The sequence below is a fragment of the Pseudophryne corroboree genome, chromosome 2 (genome assembly GCF_028390025.1).
Source record: "Pseudophryne corroboree isolate aPseCor3 chromosome 2, aPseCor3.hap2, whole genome shotgun sequence".
In the NCBI taxonomy this organism is placed as follows: domain Eukaryota; kingdom Metazoa; phylum Chordata; class Amphibia; order Anura; family Myobatrachidae; genus Pseudophryne; species Pseudophryne corroboree.
The window spans coordinates 602,863,808-602,883,378 of NC_086445.1; positions in this window are offsets into that span (position 1 = coordinate 602,863,808).

A 19,571-nucleotide genomic window follows, 5' to 3' on the forward strand; every position below is an offset into this window, starting at 1 on the left:
AACTGAATTGTTACTTATCACTATACATCACATGGCTTCGATCCGATGTATAGCTGTAATAAGTAGCAATTCATGTATACTCAACCTTCCGACGAAGCGCTGCGGAATCTGGGGGTCCAGCGGTGACTGCTTCTACAGGCAGTCCCCTCTCCGATGCGCGGAGCCAGCCGGTGGGTCCCTATGCGCATGCGCCACCTGTTGACCTCCTGGCAGGCAGCAGTGGCTTCTTGGAGGTCGGGAGGCTGAGCCAGCATCGAGTGCGGACAGAGAGCAGGGAGGCACTGAGCTTTCCTGCCATCTCTGCACCACATTTCAGGTTACACCATCCTGAGATGGTGAACCTGAACGCCATGGAGAAGCAGAAAGCAGAGCTTTCCACTCCTTCATGAATCGCACTCACCATACATACAAAAGTATGGTGATGCGATTCAGGCACAGAGCGGGGATGCCGCTGGGGAAGTCGGGGACTGCTCCCCGGTAACCCGCTGTGTGGATTGCACTATGCAGAGAAAAGCCCTGTTTAACGCAAAACTGGGCTTTTTTCTGCTACTTGAATAGACCCCTTACAGCCCTATCTACAGTACATGTTAATCATCAATACATCCCCTTAATGAGTTCCCACAAAATATTAGTGCAGCCTCCCCTCCCCCCTCACACACACACATAAATTTAAGTCACCCGTAAATAACATCAATATACCAAAATAAAACATTAATGCATGACTCCATAACAGTACTACACTCCCACCACACATAATATTGCTGCCATACCCGCCTCCCCAGATTATATTAATAGACCCCAGATTACATGCAAATGCCTCAATAAAAAAAAAAATATATATATATATATATATATATATATATCACCATAAGCTACTTACCTCTGCTTGAAGGAGGTCCTGTAGTCTCCTGTCAGTCATCATCATGGTCCCCCCATACTGTAGAACTGCAGAAGACTATAGCATAGCACTGCAGGCTCAAGGCAGTCAGAATGAAGGATCAAAAAGGTGCGGAGCCTGAGGGAGGAGGCGGAGCCTCGGGAGGGAAGGAGAACATTGGAGGCTGATCCCGGTGACTGTGCAGAGAAGGAAACAGGGCGGACGGAGGGCACCGCTGCTGCTGGCTGCCATGTCAGGCTGTGACATGTCTGCAGACTCAGCAAGACAGCAGTTGGGAAGTGCGGGAGCGGTGTCTGCTGGTTATGCAAACCACAGCCGCCGCCAGTGATAAGTAAAATAAGGATGTCTCTTTGAGAGACACCCTTATGATGCCAGCAGCCTCAGAGCCACCTGCTCAGGTGCCGGCGCCCTTAGGCAGCTGCCTAAAGCTGCCTAATGGTAGCGCCGGCTCTGGGAGGGTGATGGGAGCCATGTGATGTTTATGAGGTTAGCTGTATTTCTATATTGCTGTGAATCAGATGACTGAGAGTGGGGCAGGTGTTTGGGGCCTGGATTAGGTGAAATGTCACCAGCTAATAGCAGTAAGAGAGAGAAATAGATATAGTTGTATGAGGTTTGTGAATGTTTTTTATGGTATCCAGTTGTGGATGTTATTGTTAAAGTACAAAGATGAGTAAAAAGCTCATGAGTGTTAATAAGAGGTGTGTGGCTAATTGAGGCAGCAATATGTTCGGAAGGGTAGGTTGCAGGGAGTGTAGACAATGTATTTGCTTTGAAGAGAATACCATGGAGTGCAATGAAGTAGAACAATTTGAGGTGCATGGTGTGTTTGCGAAAGAAGGTATTGAAGCTAGAGCATGAATGAATGTTCAGGTTTTTAAGTTGAACATTCAAATACTTGATTACTGGTGTTGTTCACATAGGCGTGCGCAGCACATTTTATTAGGGGGTGCACGACTGGAGTTGCGTGCATAGCCCCACCTACTGGGCGTGACTAGCCCCGCCTACTGGGCGTGACTAGCCCCGCCTACTGGGCATGACTAGCACCATATATTAGCAGTTAATGCAATCTAAATAATACAGGGAATTTGATTAAATAGAGTGTACAGTGAGGGCTGACAGAGGTTTATTAAACCTAACAATCTGTAAGCCTGGGACCTCGCTGACATCTGGCAGTGTATATTAGCTTTGCAATAGTGCGAACGCTTTCATCGCAGAACGACTACAGAAAAATATTGTGCAGTTTTAGAGCAGCTCAAAACCTACTCAGCGCTTGAGATCACTTCAGACCATTCAGTTCCGGATTTGACGTCACAAACACGCCCTGCGTTCTCCCAGCCACGCCTGCGTTTTTCCGCACACTCCCTGAAAACAGTCAGTGGCCACCCAGAAACGCCCACCTCATGTCAATCACTCTACAGCAGCCTGTGCAACTGAAATGCATTGCTAGACCTTGTGTGAAACTACATTGGCCATTGTGAAAGTATGTCGCGCATGCACATTGCGCCGCATACGTACCGATTGTTTGCCTCAGCGAACAATTTCAGCTAGCGATCAACTCGGAATGACCCCCGTAGTGAGTGCCGACCACCAACTATCTGTATATATACACACACAAAACTTGCGAGGAAAAAACAGATGCACTCGGAGGCTTTTAAAAGTGCAACTAATGTGTTAAAACATAATAGCATAAAACTCCCAACGTTTCGGGGAAATTTCCGCCCCTTTGTCAAGGTAAACTGTTAACCTTTTATTCGCAAGTTTTGTATCTGTCCAGTCAGAGGGCACCGGAGTGCTCACCGCGCTTTTTTACTTGTATTCAGCATTGAAGCTGTCGCTGACAAGCGGTAACGTAAAAACACCCATCAGCGCTGTATGTCAAGGCCAAACAGCGCCGAGGAATGCTCTTTTTCGCCGGCGTCCCTAACTACTGTGCATGCGCCGTTGTATGCATACTCCCGACACATGCGCGGTAGTGATTTTCTGGACGCGGCGCCCATTTTGGTGTTCATGCTGACTGGTTTTGTTGCAGCGGAGTCCTGTCTCTATAGCAACCCGGCTGCTGTGATGTATGCCAGGATTGCTGCGGGAGGGGGGAATTGGAGCACAGGACAGACACTGCTGTGCATAATGTCTGCCCGGAGCAAACAAAGCCATTTTAGGTAAGCGAGCGCTATTTCAGTAATAGCGCTTGTTGTTAAATAGACTTTAGTGTGCAGCAGTATAGGGAAAATGAAAGGCTAATAGTGCTGATAGTTAGCAGCGCTATTAGCCTTGTTAAATAGAAATTGGTCCCATTTACCAGCTAAAACGAGTTTCCAGCAAGGAAACTTGTTGATAAATGGGGTCTTTATGTATCTATCTTTCTGAGCAAGTTGTGCTTTTATGGGAGTGATTATATACATAGATATATATATATATATAGATATAGATATATGCATATATATGTATATAGATATACACATACATATACCTGTATGCTCGTGCTCAAATAATATAATCCCCCATTGCCGTATTCTGCAATGTGTACGTCACTCCAGGATTGGTAGAAAAAAGTTGATGTTTAGTCCATGTTAAATGAGTATCATACTACAAAAGTGCCGAGTGCAACTATAAGCAGGCTGCACTCAGCACTTTTGTAGTATGATGCTCATTTAACATGGACTAAACATCAACTTTTTTCTACCAATCCTGGAGTGACGTGCATATTGCAGAATACGGCAATGAGATATATTTATAATATATATTAATAATAACCCTATATTTTCTAAGTTTTATCCCACCCCCACACCCTGTCTGGCCTGAACTTTGCCCTGGACCTTGGTGCACACAGACAGTGACTGAGTGAGTCTATCACTCACATTCTGAAGGCTCAGGCAGCAGGCACCGACTCCTCTCCTGCAGCGGTAGAAAACGGCAGGGCAGCAGGGCAGGCACACAATACTAACTGCCAATGCCACTGCAAATGAGCACGGGCGGGAGCCTGGAAAACAGCCCACAGCGCAGAGCGGGAAAGGAGGAAGGTAGAAGAGGGGAGGGCGCGCGGTGTGACGTCAGCACGTCACACCGCGAGGCAGTCGGATGATGACGGTGGGTGGGCTAGGGTTGTGCGGCCAGCTCACCCATCCACGAAGACGTCGTTTAGGTTCACACAGCTGACAGGGAGCTGTCAGCTGTCACTGTGTGAGTGGTGTGACCGGCGGCGGCGCAGCGGGAGGGGGGTGAAAGCATGCTGTAAGGGCAGCACCAGCGAGCGATGCAGGAGCCAGGAGGACTAGGTTATATCCGATCATCGCTATCAGTGTGCTGCTGTAGTAGCAGTAGCACACACACTGCTACAACAGCAGCACACAGACAGCAATGAGTGGAGCGCAGGCGTAACGTGCGGGGGGTGCCGGACATTAGGGGGTGCCTGTGCGCACCAGGCACCCCCCGTGCGCACGCCTATGGTTGTTCAGCTGTTCATTTACAAATACCTTATTAATGTGGATGCACGTTGACCAGCACAGCTGAACCTAGATTGCATGTAATGAAAACTGTGGCTAATTAATACAGGCTACCAATGAGAAAAATGTGATGTTGATGAAAGGCGATAGATTGTACTAGGCAAACAGCCATATAGACCTTCATGAAGTATGGATTAATATTTAAAATTTGAAGTACAAGTATTATAATTGCATGCAAATCTTGATATTACAAATGCTGGTAAGCATAGATTGTTTACATAGTGATCACAAAGTGAGGGTTGCAGAGTAATATATATACATACATTAGAAGTTGCAAAGAAGTTCTTTGTGGTAGTTGTAGGTGCTTGATGTTTCCTTCCAGTTTTCGTACAGTTTAAGTAAAGGCTGACAAACACTTATACTTCTACACTTTGATTTCTACACCCTGCCTATGTCAGCCAGGCTGTGTACCTTAATATGTAGGCCAAATACCAAGTGTTTGAATTTCCCCTGATTAAGGCCACATTTCACTACCCATCACCCACAGAGGGGTAGTGAGGAGAGCAATACATTTAAAACAAACAGATGCAGAGGGGGTGAGATACCATCACAGAATCACAAAACACTAACAGATCAGACTGTTCTAAAATTTAATTAAAATGACATAAGAATGCAGTAATATTAACAAAGCCCAATGTATCAGTGTCTGCTGGGAGCAGTAGTTACCTAAGAATACAGTAATATTAACTAAGCCCAATGTATCAGTGTTTCAGACCTGATCGCTGTGCTGCAAATTTGCAGAGGGCTGCGATCAGATAGTCGCCGCCCAGGTTGAGTGAAAACCCGCCCCGTGCAACTGTGCGAATGCATGTGTACGCTGTGCGAAAACTTTGCCAGACAGCGGACAGCTGCAAATCCATTCGCAACTCACCATCTAATGTTTTTTTACAGTCTGTGCGTAGCCCAGGACTTACTCCTACAGTGTGATGAGAACATGCTGATCGGGGCCAGAGCTGACGTCACACACCCTCCCTGAAAATGCTTGGGCACAAGAGGGAGAAAATTCTGCAACAGAAGATTATTAATTTTGGGAAATATTGATCTATTTCACTATTTGTCTTATATTTGTATGAAAATATATGTGATACGATCAATTGCCACCCTGCAATTTAGAACATGCAAAATACATTTTAGAGAAAGAGAGAGAGATTGGATTTTTATGGGTGCACATTTTCCCTATATTTTGTTAAAGTATAACCTTTAATTCTATATTGTAAAATTATCAGCAAACTCCACATTTGTTGCCAATTAGGCCAATTTTGTTATTATATTTACAAATTAGTCCTTCTCATCTGTATATCCAGTAGAGTACTTACGCCCCACCCTTGTCTGTATGTCCATTACTGTGCTTCCCCATTTTTTTCTTTTTTTTTTTAAAACACATTTTATTAAATATAATGCATAACATACAGTGCATATAAAACAGTTCGGAACAGTCGAGAGAGCACAGTTAGTTACATTAGCAATTACACACAATTGCAGGCAGGTAAATTGACCAGTATGTGACAGAAGAGTAGCACAAAATAACCACCAAGAAAAGAGGGCGATTGAATAGCCATCATTAAACACTACTCTGGAGTTTATACACGTTTAGAGGTAGAAATTTAGAAAGTAGAAAATAGAAATTAGAAACGAGGAGTGCCATTAATTACAGTTTCCAATTCATACCATGATGTCATTCGAAAACAATTTCTCAATGCAACTTTCATAGATTGAGGTATAGTATGTATGTATGGTAGCCACGTGTCTGCAAAAGCAGACACTTTAATTTTTTCCATCCATACTGTAATACCGCTCCAATCCTTCATTGCGTCAAAATATTGTAAAATTAGATCTAATGCTAAATTAAAGAAAAGCAAGGGCAACGGACAACCCTGTCTAGTACCACGGTATAACGAAAATGCAGGGGAGTTTATAGAATTAATGGTAAGAAAGGCCATTAGCGTGCTATAGAGCATATTAAATATATGTATAAATTCAGGTCCAAACCTTTGATATTCAAAGAGTCGGGTTAAGTGGTTCCAGGACACTCTATCAAAGGCCTTGTTGGCGTCGCAGCTGAGAACAATACTAATACTATTTCTGTCTTTCGTGGATCGGGTATGCATGATGGCCGCCATCAAAGCTCAGATATTGGTCACTGAATGCCGTCCTTTAATGAAACCTGTTTGTGCTTGGTGTAACAGAGTAGGCAATAACAATTGCAATCTCATTGCCATGAGTTTTGAAAAAAAATTAAAATCCTGGTTTAACAGAGAGATTGGCCTATAGGAGGAAACCAGTCTAGGGTCTTTGTCAGTCTTTGGAAGTAATATGATGCGGGCATCATTGAAACGGTCTGGAGCAGTATTACTGCTTATAATAGAGTTATAAAGGGTATGTAAGTGCGGGGTCACAAAAGGGGACAGTAATTTATAATAAGCTGCAGATTACCCATCCTGACCTGGCGTCTTCCCTGACGGGAGCGAAGCAATTATAGTAGAAATCTCAGATACCGGTATTTATTTATTATTACCAGTTATTTATATAGCGCATACATATTCTGCAGCGCTTTACAGAGAATATTTGGCCATTCACATCAGTCCCTGCCCCAGTGGAGCTTACAATCTATATTCCCTATCACATGTACACGCACACACATTCATGCTAGGGTTAATTTTGATTGGAGCCAAGTAACCTACCAGTATATTTTTGGATTGTGGGAGGAAACCAGAGTACTCGGAGGAAACCTACACAAGTATGGGGAGAATATACAAACTCCACACAGTTAGGGCCATGGTGGGAATCAAACCCATGACCTCAGTGCTGTGAGGCAGTAATGCTAACCATTACACCAGCCGTTATTGTTATGAACCACAAGCAGTGGTTCATTCCTGTTCATGTATTTTATGTTATAGTTCTCTTGCAGGCCAGGATTTCCTTTGCTCTGGTTTAGAAAGACTCTTGTTGGCCGCCGGTGGTGAGGCTGTGTAATTGCAGCCTGTTTCCATGTGTTTAGCCTCACCTGTCTGTTAATTGCACTTGTCAGTTTGGAGTCGTGCAACAGGGCAGCTGCACGACATAATTAATCAGGGTCCCTGCTGTGATTGGAAGAAATCCTTGTTATATTCTGTCTCAGTGCATTACACAGACGCCGGTGATAGCTTCTGTCTAGCTGCTTCCAGCCTTGAAGCATTCTTGTCCAGGAATCCAGTGTCTGATCCAGTATCCTGTTCCCTGGTGTCCACTGGTCTGTCATTGGAACTCTGCCTGTCCTCCGGTCCTGAGAGCCTGTGTCAGCTACTTTGGGGGTTCCTGTCCATTTGCCAGTATTTGTACCGGTTTCGTGTTGTGTCGGCGTGTGGACAGCACTGCCTGAGTTGTAGTTTTTGTCTTGGCGGCTGCGCCGCACATATACGTTTAGTTTTAGGTCTCTTAGTAGCCCCTAGCTCTGAGTTTGGTTTAGTTAGAGGTCCCCTTGTTATCATCCCGTCTTGGTTTCCGCCTTGTCTCATATCAAGACTTGGGGGCATCGGAGTTGGGCAGACCTAATCCGCCCTTCAAACGCGGCTGCCGTAGGCCCAAGAACACATAGTCTCGCAGGTGTAAACTGACCACGCGGGTGAAACAACGGAGGTAGGTTGCTAGGGGTTATTACTATACCTTGCCATCATTTCAGCGTCACGTTCTTGTGCTCTGGACTTACTACGCAATACCTCTTTCATTCTGAGCACCAAGAACGTAACATTATCACCGGCCATACAACAAAAAAGAAACAAAGCTAAATAGTATTTTTTTTCTTTTTTGGCCCAGTCCAGTGTCCTGTCTAGAATCCAGTCCTGTCTAGAATCCAGTGTGCAGAACCCAGAGTGCAGAATCCAGTCCAGTCTTGTCTTGTCTAGTTTAAAATTCAGTCCAGTCTTGTCTAGTCTAGTCTTGTCTTGTCTAGTTTGAAAGCCTCCTATGCCTACTATGCAAGCCCTGCAGGCGTCTCTCTCAGCCCTGAACTCTGCTTTCAGTGCTTTGAAACCTGAGCGGCTGGAAGTTTTGCAGCAATCCTTAAAGAAACTGCAAAACCTTCTGACCAAAATTTTGCTTATCTTGCCAGAAGTCGTTGAGAGTTCATCTATCTCTAAAGAGACTCTTGTTCACAATATGGTGACAAGAGAATCCTCAGGTTTAATTGGAGAGAAAAGGTTTAAAAGTTTTCTGCGGCCCAGGCTCTCAGAAGAGGAGCGTCTGTGTGGCAGAAACTTAAATTTATGCCTATATTGTGGGGGTTTAGGCCACTATCTGCAGACCTGTGAGTTGCGCATGCCAAAGTGTGGCGACAAGTCTTACCCTCTGGCCAAGTTGAGTCAGGATTTAAGACCTACTCCTGTCTCCACTGTGGCAGAGGTACTTGTCACAAAACCCACACTAAAAAGCACTCTGTCCTATAATTGGGGTCCTTGGACTAGGGAGCCCCATTATAGATTCAGGAACCAAAGGAGAATGTTTCTCTCCTCTCTTGACTTTCCTGTTGAATCAGAGTCCTGGAGCGGTACCCGATGCCCAGAGTCCTGGAGCGGTACCCGATGCCCAGAGTCCTGGAGCGGTACCCGATGCCCAGAGTCCTGGAGCGGTACCCGATGCTCTGGGTCATAGAGGGACATTAGATATAATAGCTCAGGTGTCAATCTCAGAAGGGGTCTCAGAAGCTGTTACCCCAGGCGGGGACTTGAAAAGTGCAACCCCAGAAAGGGTATCGAAAACCATAGTTCTAGAAGGGAACTCGAGAAGCAAAACCCCAGAAGGGATCTTTGAAGTAATATCCCCAAGTGGGGTCTCGAGAGACACAGCCCCAGAGAAGGGTCTAGAGGTCGCTTCCCCAGGAAAGGACTCAAGAGGCATAGCTTTAGTGGAGGTTCTGAAGGTCATAGCTTCAGCAAAAGTCCCAGAGGTCATAATCCCGGGAGAAGTCTCGATAATTATCGACTCAGAGAGGGAGGCCGACGGTCCGGTCCCAGAGAGGGAGGTCGACGGTCCGGTCCCAGAGAGGGAGGCCGACGGTCCGGTCCCAGTAAAAGAATCCGAGGTGCTGACCGCAGCGGGGTTCCCGAAGGCCACTGCCCCAGCAGGGTTCCCGAAGGCCATTGCTCCAGAGGGGGTTCTGAGGGCCACTGCCCAAGTGGGGGTTCCCGAGGGCCACTGCCCCAGTGGGGTTCCCGAAGGCCACTGCCCCAGTGGGGTTCCCGAAGGACACTGCCCCAGTGGGGTTCCCGAAGGACACTGCCCCAGAGGGGGTTCCGAGGGCCACTGCCCCAGAGGGGGTTCCGAGGGCCACTGCCCCAGAGGGGGTTCCGAGGGCCACTGCCCCAGAGGGGGTTCCGAGGGCCACTGCCCAGGTGGGGTTCAGAAAGTCTTAGCCTTGAGGAAGGTCTATAATGACTTGGTCACAGTGAAGCACTCCAGCCAGTCAGCACAAAAATCACAGCCTATTACTATTGCTGCTGGATGTGCTTTCCTGTCTTCTCCCCACAGGAATTCTCCTAAAGTTTCAGTACCTAGGGGAATGGAACCAATCAATGGTCTGTTCTCAGATTCTGAAACTGATGAGATTTCTTATGTGCCTGGGCATTTCTAGTAGGAAAGGGAAGAATCATCTGACTGCTCGACCTATATATTTTTAAGAATTTTTTGAGCCAGAGATGTCTTCCTTTCCTGGTGTCTTCAAGCAGGCAAAGGGGAAAAAGTTGAAGAAGAAGAAAAAGAAATATTGCTGACTCTTGCCTTGTAAAAAAAAAAAAAAGATTTTTTTTCCTGTCTTGTGTCCAGTGGCCACCGTCAAGGGGGGAGGGGGGGGGGCACTGTTTCTTGTGATTGTCTGTTTGTTCCAGTGTCAGGTTTTTTAGTGTATCCCTTGTTTTAGAAAGTCTGAATTTTGGGGTCCGTTGACCCCTCCTCAAGGGGGGGTACTGTTATGAGCCACGGCAGTGGCTCATTCCTGTTTTGCATTTTGGTTATGTATTTTATGTTATACTTCTGTTTCTGTTCCCCGTGGGTGTCATGGGGTGTCCGGTGTCCACCCTTGAGGAGAGAGTACGGTTATGAACCACAGGCAGTGGTTCATTGCTGTTCATGTATTTTATGTTATAGTTCTCTTGCAGGCTAGGATTTCCTTTGCTCTGGTTTAGAAAGACTCTTGTTGGCCGCCGGTGGTGAGTCTGTGTAATTGCAGCCTGTTTCCATGTGTTTAGCCTCACCTGTCTGTTAATTGCACTTGTCAGTTTGGAGTCGTGCAAACACTAGTTTGCAGGAATCTATGACCTGCAAACTGGATTTGTTCTAGGGAACAGGATTGCCACCTAGCAACAGCAGGTGGGCTAGGCAGCAAGCCTCCCGAAAAGCGCTGATGGAGAGGAGAGTAAAAGAATTTTCACTCCCTCCCACATCTCCAGTGGCTGGTCGGTGCGCGGGCGCACGTTACGACACGTGCGCGCGCACGGTCATGTGGGCGCGCGCCCCAGCCTCTGATTAGATTTTTTCGGAAGCTCACTGGTGACAAACCTGTCCCTAAAACATAGGTTATATTACGTAGCTCCAGTGCTTTACTAGCTATGTATGGATTATTGTGCGAGAAAGTCACGCGAAGAGTATTGAAAACCAAAGTTAGTTTATTTAACATTCAAGTCATAACGTTCCCCTAAATGAAGTGGGGAAAGGTAACTGTCTAAACTGTTCACTAGGTTTAGTAGCGGTGAAGAATAATTCGAAACTGGTAGAAATGTCATAACTTTCAGGTGAAAATGTCCAAGGCGGAAAACAGTCTACTTTTGTTCCTTATTGGCAGCTGCTTGCGGCTTCTTCTGGTCTCTGGGTGCGCCTAAGGAAATACGAGAGAGCGGAAAGTTATCATCTGAAGAGTTCTTTAGAGGAAACAACAGCCCTAGCAACGTTGAGGGTGGGTTGGGTGGGAGCTGTTGCTAGGTGGCAATCCTGTTCCCTAGAACAAATCCAGTTTGCAGGTCATAGATTCCTGCAAACTAGTGTTTTATTCTTCGGGAGGCTTGCCACCTAGCAACAACAGGTGGGCAGACTACCACATACCTGGTGGTTGCTCTGAGGAACTCGATTTTTTGCGAGTCTGTTGGTCTCCAGTAGTGCTTAGCAAAAGTTCTAGAGGAGGACCATCTTGCAGCTAGCATGATGGACTGTAAAGGAATGCCTTTGGCAGCCGCTCTAGTTGCGGGGCTCCCCGTAGGGAGTAGCTTTTGAAATGATTTGTATCGATACCTGCTTCTTTCATAGAAGCCACTATCCACCCCCTAATTGTTGAGGGTCTAGCTGGTCGATATGGTTTTCTGCAGGTGATAAAGAGTTGTGTTATGTCATCTCTGAATTGTTCTGTCTGGGATAGATAGGTTGATAAGCAGGAGGCTACGCACAGAGATGAGTCTTGAGGATTTCGGATAATATCAAATTCCACGATCGGGCTTTTAAAGGAAGAGGTCTTAGTGTGACCTTTGAGTATGATATGGTATCCAGTGGGTGTGAGTGAAAGCCAAGGATCTGAGATGTGTATGAGGGTGAGTTCGGCGCCTCTAGCAGCTATAGCTAAAGCTAGCAAAGATGCTAGTTTGCGAGATAGTAAGCTGATATTAGTGTCTGTGTTCCAAGAGGACAGAAAAGAGAGAAAAGGCTCTATGTCCCAGGTGTTTGAGTACTTTGGTAGTTTGGGTCTAGAGAGGTGAATTCCTCTGAGCAGGCGTAGGTTTAATTTGTTGATTGTTAAGTTTGGGATTATGAGGGCTAAGGCCGAGCCGTATGACCTTATAGTGGCCGATGCTAGTCCCATTTGGTATTTAGAAGCTAGAAAGTCTAGAGCTAAGTGGATTAGTGAGTTTTGCGCTGGGGTTATCTGTTGTGATCGCCATGTTTCAAATTCCTTAATTATTGCGCAATATCTGGCCCTTGTACGAGGTCTTAAGGACGCATTAATTAGGGCTCTTGTTTTGATTGTTAAGTTTGGGATTATGATGGCTAAGGCCGAGCCGTATGACCTTATAGTGGCCGATGCTAGTCCCATTTGGTATTTAGAAGCTAGAAAGTCTAGAGCTAAGTGGATTAGTGAGTTTTGCGCTGGGGTTATCTGTTGTGATCGCCATGTTTCAAATTCCTTAATTATTGCGCAATATCTGGCCCTTGTACGAGGTCTTAAGGACGCATTAATTAGGGCTCTTGTTGGAGAGGCTAAAGAGAGGTCGGTTAGCAACCTAGTAATATTGCCATCCACATGCACTGGGGTAGAGTCTCTAGTGTGTCCTGAGTTCCCTGGAAACACTCCTTGGATAATCCCAGGGGAATTTTGGGGCCTTTGCGTAGTTGGCTGATCAAAGGGAACCATACCTTGGATGGCCAGACTGGGTATACTAGAACTATGTGGGGTACCCGGTCTTCCCTGATTTTCTGAAGTACTTTCTGAAGGAGTGCCGGGGGAGGGAAGACGTATGGGTGAGGTATATCTGTCCACGGAAAGGACATCGCATCCATTCTCCATACTCCTGTTGTCCATATTCTGGACACAAATTGTGGGATTTGAGCGTTTGTGGGACTGGCAAATAGGTCTATTTCTAAGTTCCCGAATGTCTGTATTATTGTTTTGAAGACTTTTTTTCTTCAGGGCTACAGAATCTAGAGAAAGTTTTTCTCTGGACAAGGAGTCTGCTAGCTCGTTTAACTGTCCCGGGACGTAGGACGCAAGGAGGAGTATCTCCCTTTGAGTAGCCCAATTCCAAATATCCAAAGCTTCTCTGCATAGTGATATTGACTTGGTACCCCCCATTCTGTTTATGTATGACACTGCGGTCGTGTTGTCTAAGCATAGGTGAATAGAGGAGTCTTTCATGTGGGCGGGAACTAACGCTTTCAGGGCTAGTTTCGCTGCACGTAGCTCTAGTATGTTTATGTGCAGCTGGGATTCTTCGGTTGACCAAGTGCCCCTGACTGCTTTTTCCCGAGAGAATCCCCCCCAACCTGTCAAAGACGCGTCTGTGGTTATCGTCATTGAAGGTGGGGGGTCTAGGAGGGGGCGAGGAGGAGGAAGAGAGAGACTGTTCCAATAAGATATCTTGTCTTTGCCCTTCTGGAAAGAAAAATTGTTTTTTTTCCAGGCATAGTGAGCGTGAATAAGTGTTCTTAAAAGGCCTTGCATTTCCCTGCATAGTAGGGGTACATGCCGAAAGCCTGGGGACATAGCAACTATCATAGGAAAAATAATTGCCAAGTCGCGTAGGGATAATCTGCGTTTTGTGGACGTTTTTTGTATATACGTCTTTGTGTCTAACCATTTCTCCAGCGGCACTGCTAGGGAGAAAGAATGGGTATCCAGGTTGAAACCTAGAAACGTAAGTGTTTTGGTTGGGGTAAGTACCGATTTTTGTGTGTTTATAGTGAAGCCCAAGTTTCCTAATAAGGAGAGAGTTATTTCTCTGTGTTTGGTAAGTGTATCTAGGTCTGGGTGTACGAGTAGTATGTCGTCTAGATACACAATGCACAGGATGCTTTGTTGGCGTAGGTGGGCAACGACTTCTTTCATAGCCCGTGTGAATGTATAGGGTGCGCATGATAGGCCAAATACCATGACAGTCCACTGGTATAATTTTTGTTTCCAGGAGAATCGGAGGAAACGCCTGTGGCTGGGGTGGACCGATATAGAATCTAAAGCTTCCTTTAGGTCTACTTTTATGCAGAAGCAGTCCTTTGTGAGAATGTATGGAATGTCTGAAATACCCTCCATGCGAAACTTCTTTGGTTTTAAGTATTTGTTCAGCCCTTTGACGTTTAACACTGGTCTTATTGAGCCGTCTTGTTTTAATATTGGGAATAGATGGCTTACCCAGCCCTTTACTGTTGGTTCTGCCGGTTCTATCTTTCCCTGTAGTAGTGCTAACGAAAGTACTTTGTCTAGCTGGGGACTGCAGTTCCTTGAACAAGGAATATAATTTATTTGTCGCGGGAAGCGAATCAGGGGAAGGTTTAGCCCAGCCCGAATTATTTTTAATAGCCAATTGTCTGTAGTAATCTTTTGCCATTCTGTGAAAGATTCCTTGAGTGTTTTGTGTGTTATTGGAGTGCTTACCGTAATTGCGACCTCTTTTGGAGTTGTTCCAGGCGTTGGAGGTAGACGCTCTGGCAGTGTCGTTGGATCTGTTACCGAAGCCTCCTGTCTGGGCTCTTCTGGTGCCTCGAAATTCTCGGGTCGGACCTGCGGCTCTTGAAGTCCGGCCCCCCTGCGAAAAGGGCCTCTTGAACTGTTAGTTCCCTTTCTTGATGTCAGAAAAGGATTTTCGGGCCTTATGTCTGATTTTAACTTCTTCGATAAACTGGGGCCCAAATAAGTCTGCATTGTGTAAATTGGGGAATTCTAGTGATTTCGGAGCTAGGTCTGCTAGTCCTGCACTAGATAACCATCTAGACCTGCGGGTATTAGTGATGTAATTAAAAGTCTGGCCTATGATAAGTGTTGCTCTGCTAATAGCCTTAAGGAGAGCAAGCTTAGAAGCCACTAGTGAATCTAGGGAGACGCTGGATTCACCTTCCCTTCTGCTTTATCCAGTACGTAAAGGAGAGGGCCAGCTGCGTCTGCTATCTTATACTGTATTTTCTTAAGAGTACGATCGGTGGTATCGTTATATCTCTTTTCACCCACTATGGAAGTGAGGGCAGGGTCTATACTAGGTGCAAATAATGCTGGCACATCTGGCAACCCTGTGTAAGAGCGTAACACTAATTCATCCTCTTTAATGAGTGCTGCTCTAAATGCCAACTGGGCAAATTTCTGCATTTCTGAATCTTGATTTAGTGCCCAGTGTGAGGTGTAAAGTTTAGGTGGAGGTGTTTTGCCTGCTAAAGCTACTCTAGCCATTTGGATATCGCTAAATTCCCCGCACTGGGAGGAGGCAGAGGATCTTGTCACTTCCTTGGATTCCCAATCCACTGCATGGGAGTGACTTTTTTCCCCATGGGCAGAGTGTGGCTTTTTTGCTGGTGATCCCATATACTGTGAACGGGTCCCTTCGTGCTGCCTGCTCCGGGCAGATATATTATGCCAGCTACGGGCAGGAGATGTGTGCTTGCTTCGAGCACTATTAGGGTGTCTGCTACGGACAATGCCAGGAAATAGGGGAGTATCACTTGAACAGGTTCCCTTTTTATAAGACTTATTTTTATCTGTCTTTTTAAGTTTTTACTTGTGTGCAGGGCTCCCTGTGTTAGGGGATAACCCTGTGCTTGTTGAGGTGATTTGCTTACCTCAATATCAGAAGAGTCAGAGGACAGGAAGTTTCTGACTGACAAAGTCCTCTTTTTCTTTACATTAAAATCCTCTGAGGAGTCAGAGGATGAAGTAGAAGAGTTACTTGCCCTTTTACGGGCTCTCTTCACTGTAGAACCACCAGCCATGGAGGACAGTGAAAGTGTGCCTGTTGCGGAGACAGAGACACAGTCCTCCATGTCCGCTGACAGAACAAATCTAATCAGAGGCTGGGGTGCGCGCCCACGTGACCGTGCGCGCGCACGTGACGTAACGTGCGCCCCGGCCAGCCCCTGGAGATGTGGGAGGGAGTGAAAATTCTTTCACTCTCCTCTCCATCAGCGCTTTTCGGGAGGCTTGCTGCCTAGGCCACCTGCTGTTGCTAGGTGGCAAGCCTCCCGAAGAACAAACAGGGCAGCTGCACAACATAATTAATCAGGGTCCCTGCTGTGATTGGAAGAAATCCTTGTTATATTCTGTCTCAGTGCATTACACAGACGCCGGTGATAGCTTCTATCTAGCTGCTTCCAGCCTTGAAGCATTCTTGTCAAGGAATCCAGTGTCTGATCCAGTATCCTGTTCCCTGGTGTCCACTGGTCTGTCATTGAAACTCTGCCTGTCCTCCGGTCCTGAGAGCCTGTGTCAGCTACTTTGGGGGTTCCTGTCCGTTTGCCAGTATCTGTACCGGTTTCGTGAGTAGCGGCTTTGCCGCGTCCGTCGGCTGAGGCCGTAGGTACTTGTTATTTTACTTTGGATTTATCTGCAGAGGGTTCTGCATATGCTGTCCTCGCTGGTGCACAACGGTGTTGTGTCGGCGTGTGGACAGCACTGCCTGAGTTGTAGTTTTTGTCTTGGCGGCTGCGCCGCACATACATTTAGTTTTAGGTCTCTTAGTAGCCCCTAGCTCTGAGTTTGGTTTAGTTAGAGGTCCCCTTGTTATTTTCCCGTCTCGGTTTACGCCTTGTCTCATATCAAGACCTGGGGGCATCTGAGTTGGGCAGACCTAATCCGCCCTTCAAACGCGGCTGCCGTAGGCCCAAGAACACATAGTCTCGCAGGCATAAACTGACCACGCGGGTGAAACAACGGAGGTAGGTTGCTAGGAGTTATTACTACACCTTGCCATCATTTCAGCGTCACGTTCTTGTGCTCTGGACTTACTACGCAATACCTCTTTCGTTCTGAGCACCAAGAACGTAACAGTTATAGGCTCTAACAGTTGTTCCTTATCTGAGGGCGTTAATTTAGGAGAGTGAGACTGAAACAAGAATTCAACTCCATCTTGTGACTTATCAGGCGAGGCCGTGTATAAAGATTTAAAGTAATTCAAAAAAGCATTCTCAATTTCATCTGGGGACGTAGTATATTCACCTGACGGCAATTTAATTGAGGTGATATGTTTAAGGTCTGTAGCAGCCCTAGACACACTGTAGTCGCCAATAATTTGCCTGATCTGTTGCTCCATCTAAAATACCTGTTTTTCTGAAAAGTCACATCAAGTTGGGCCCGTTCTGTGCACAAAATATCATACAAAGATTTAGTGTCCCTATAGGATACTCTGTTCTGCGCCGAAGGGATCAGTTAATAGGGTAGAATAGGCTTTGGTGACCTTATCACTAGCCTGCATAAGTTTTTAATGCAACTTTTTCCTATGATGGCTAACATACGATATAATATGTCCTCGCAGGACCGGTTTTGACGCCTGCCAAAACAAATTTATATCCTGACTATGGGGGTAATTTGGAGTTGATCGCAGCAGCAAATTTGTTAGCAGTTGGGCAAAACCATGTGCACTGCAGGTGTGGCAGACATAACATTTGCAGAGAGATTTAGATTTGGGTGGATTATTTTGCTTCTGTGCAGGGTAAATACTGGCTGCTTTATTTTTACACTGCAATTTAGATTTCAGTTTGAACACACCTCACCCAAATCTAACTCTCTCTGCACATGTCATATCTGCCCCCCCCTGCAGTGCACATGGTTTTGCCCAACTGCTAACAAATTTGCTGCTGCGATCAACTCTGAGTTAGGCCCTATGTTTCAAGTTATCATTGATATAGTTCTGAAAAGTGTAAGTCAAATGTTTCTTGAAATCGTCTGAAGTAAATTAATAATCGGTGAACCTCCAGTTAAATGAGTGTATCTTGGGGTGTCTAACTTGAGAGTAAACCACGTTGGGGCGTGGTCCAAAATTAGTGTATCTCCCACTTCGGCGGTAGTTACCCTGTGTAATAATGATCTAGGAACTAACCATTAATCTAACCGGGAGAAGGTGATGTGTTATGTGGGTGAGAGTAGAAAGTGAACTCCCTGGACACAGGATGTAGATAGCGCCAGGGGTCAATTAATTGAAACGTGTCTATGACTAGCAATAAAATAGACGGTGCTCCCCTTCTGATCGTCTTGTGTGGACCACCCCCAGAAGCATCGAGTTTCGGATCAATTACCACATTGAGGTCACCTCCCAGAATTATTTGCCCGTCAAAAAATAAAATAAAATATCTCCCAGCGCTTATAATTTTCAAGTGTATCAATTAGAGATGAGCGGGTTCGGTTCCTCGGAATCCGAACCCGCCCGAACTTCATGTTTTTTTACACGGGTCCGAGCGACTCGGATCTTCCCGCCTTGCTCGGTTAACCCGAGCGCGCCCGAACGTCATCATCACGCTGTCGGATTCTCGCGAGGCTCGGATTCTATCGCGAGACTCGGATTCTATATAAGGAGCCGCGCGTCGCCGCCATTTTTCACACGTGCATTGAGATTCATAGGGAGAGGACGTGGCTGGCGTCCTCTCCGTTTATAGAGATTCGAGAAGAGAGTGAGACAGAGAGAGAGACACAGTAGTAATTTGGGGAGCATTAGGAGGAGTACTACTACTACTAGTACTTGCTGAAGTGATAGAGAGAGATAGTGTGACTGTATTATCTGACTTGTGGGGGAGACACTGACAGTGGGGAGCAGTTAGAGTCTGAGAGCAGGACTCAGGACTCAGGAGTACATAATATAACGTACAGTGCACACTTTTGCTGCCAGAGTGCCAGCCACACTGCCATTGTTTGTGACCACACTGACCACCAGTATAATATATATTGTGATTGTCTGCTTAGGACTCAGGAGTACTACTTGCAAGTTGCTGATAGTGTGACCAGTGACCTGACCACCAGTTTAATAATCACCACCAGTTTATGAGTTTAATATATATTATATATATATATATATATAATTGTATATAATATATATATAATATTGTATACCACCTAGCACCTACCCGTGTTTTTTTTTTTTTTCTTTCTTCTTTATACATACTACTATAGTAGCTTACTGTAGCAGTCTGCGGTGCTGCTGAGCTGACAGTGTCCAGCAGGTCCGTCATCAGTCATTACATAATAAATATATAATATATATACCTGTCCGGCTGCAGTACTAGTGATATTATATATACATATATATTGATTTCATCTCATTATCATCCAGTCTATATTATCAGCAGACACAGTACGTTAGTCCACGGCTGTAGCTACCTCTGTGTCGGCACTCGGCAGTCCATCCATAATTGTATACCACCTACCCGTGGTTGTTTTTTTTTTCTTTCTTCATTATACATACTACTATAGTAGCTTACTGTAGCAGTCTGCGGTGCTGCTGAGCTGACAGTGTCCAGCAGGTCTGTCATCAGTCATTACATAATAAATATATAATATATATACCTGTCCGGCTGCAGTACTAGTGATATTATATATACATATATATTGATTTCATCTCATTATCATCCAGTCTATATTATCAGCAGACACAGTACGTTAGTCCACGGCTGTAGCTACCTCTGTGTCGGCACTCGGCAGTCCATCCATAATTGTATACCACCTACCCGTGGTTGTTTTTTTTTTCTTTCTT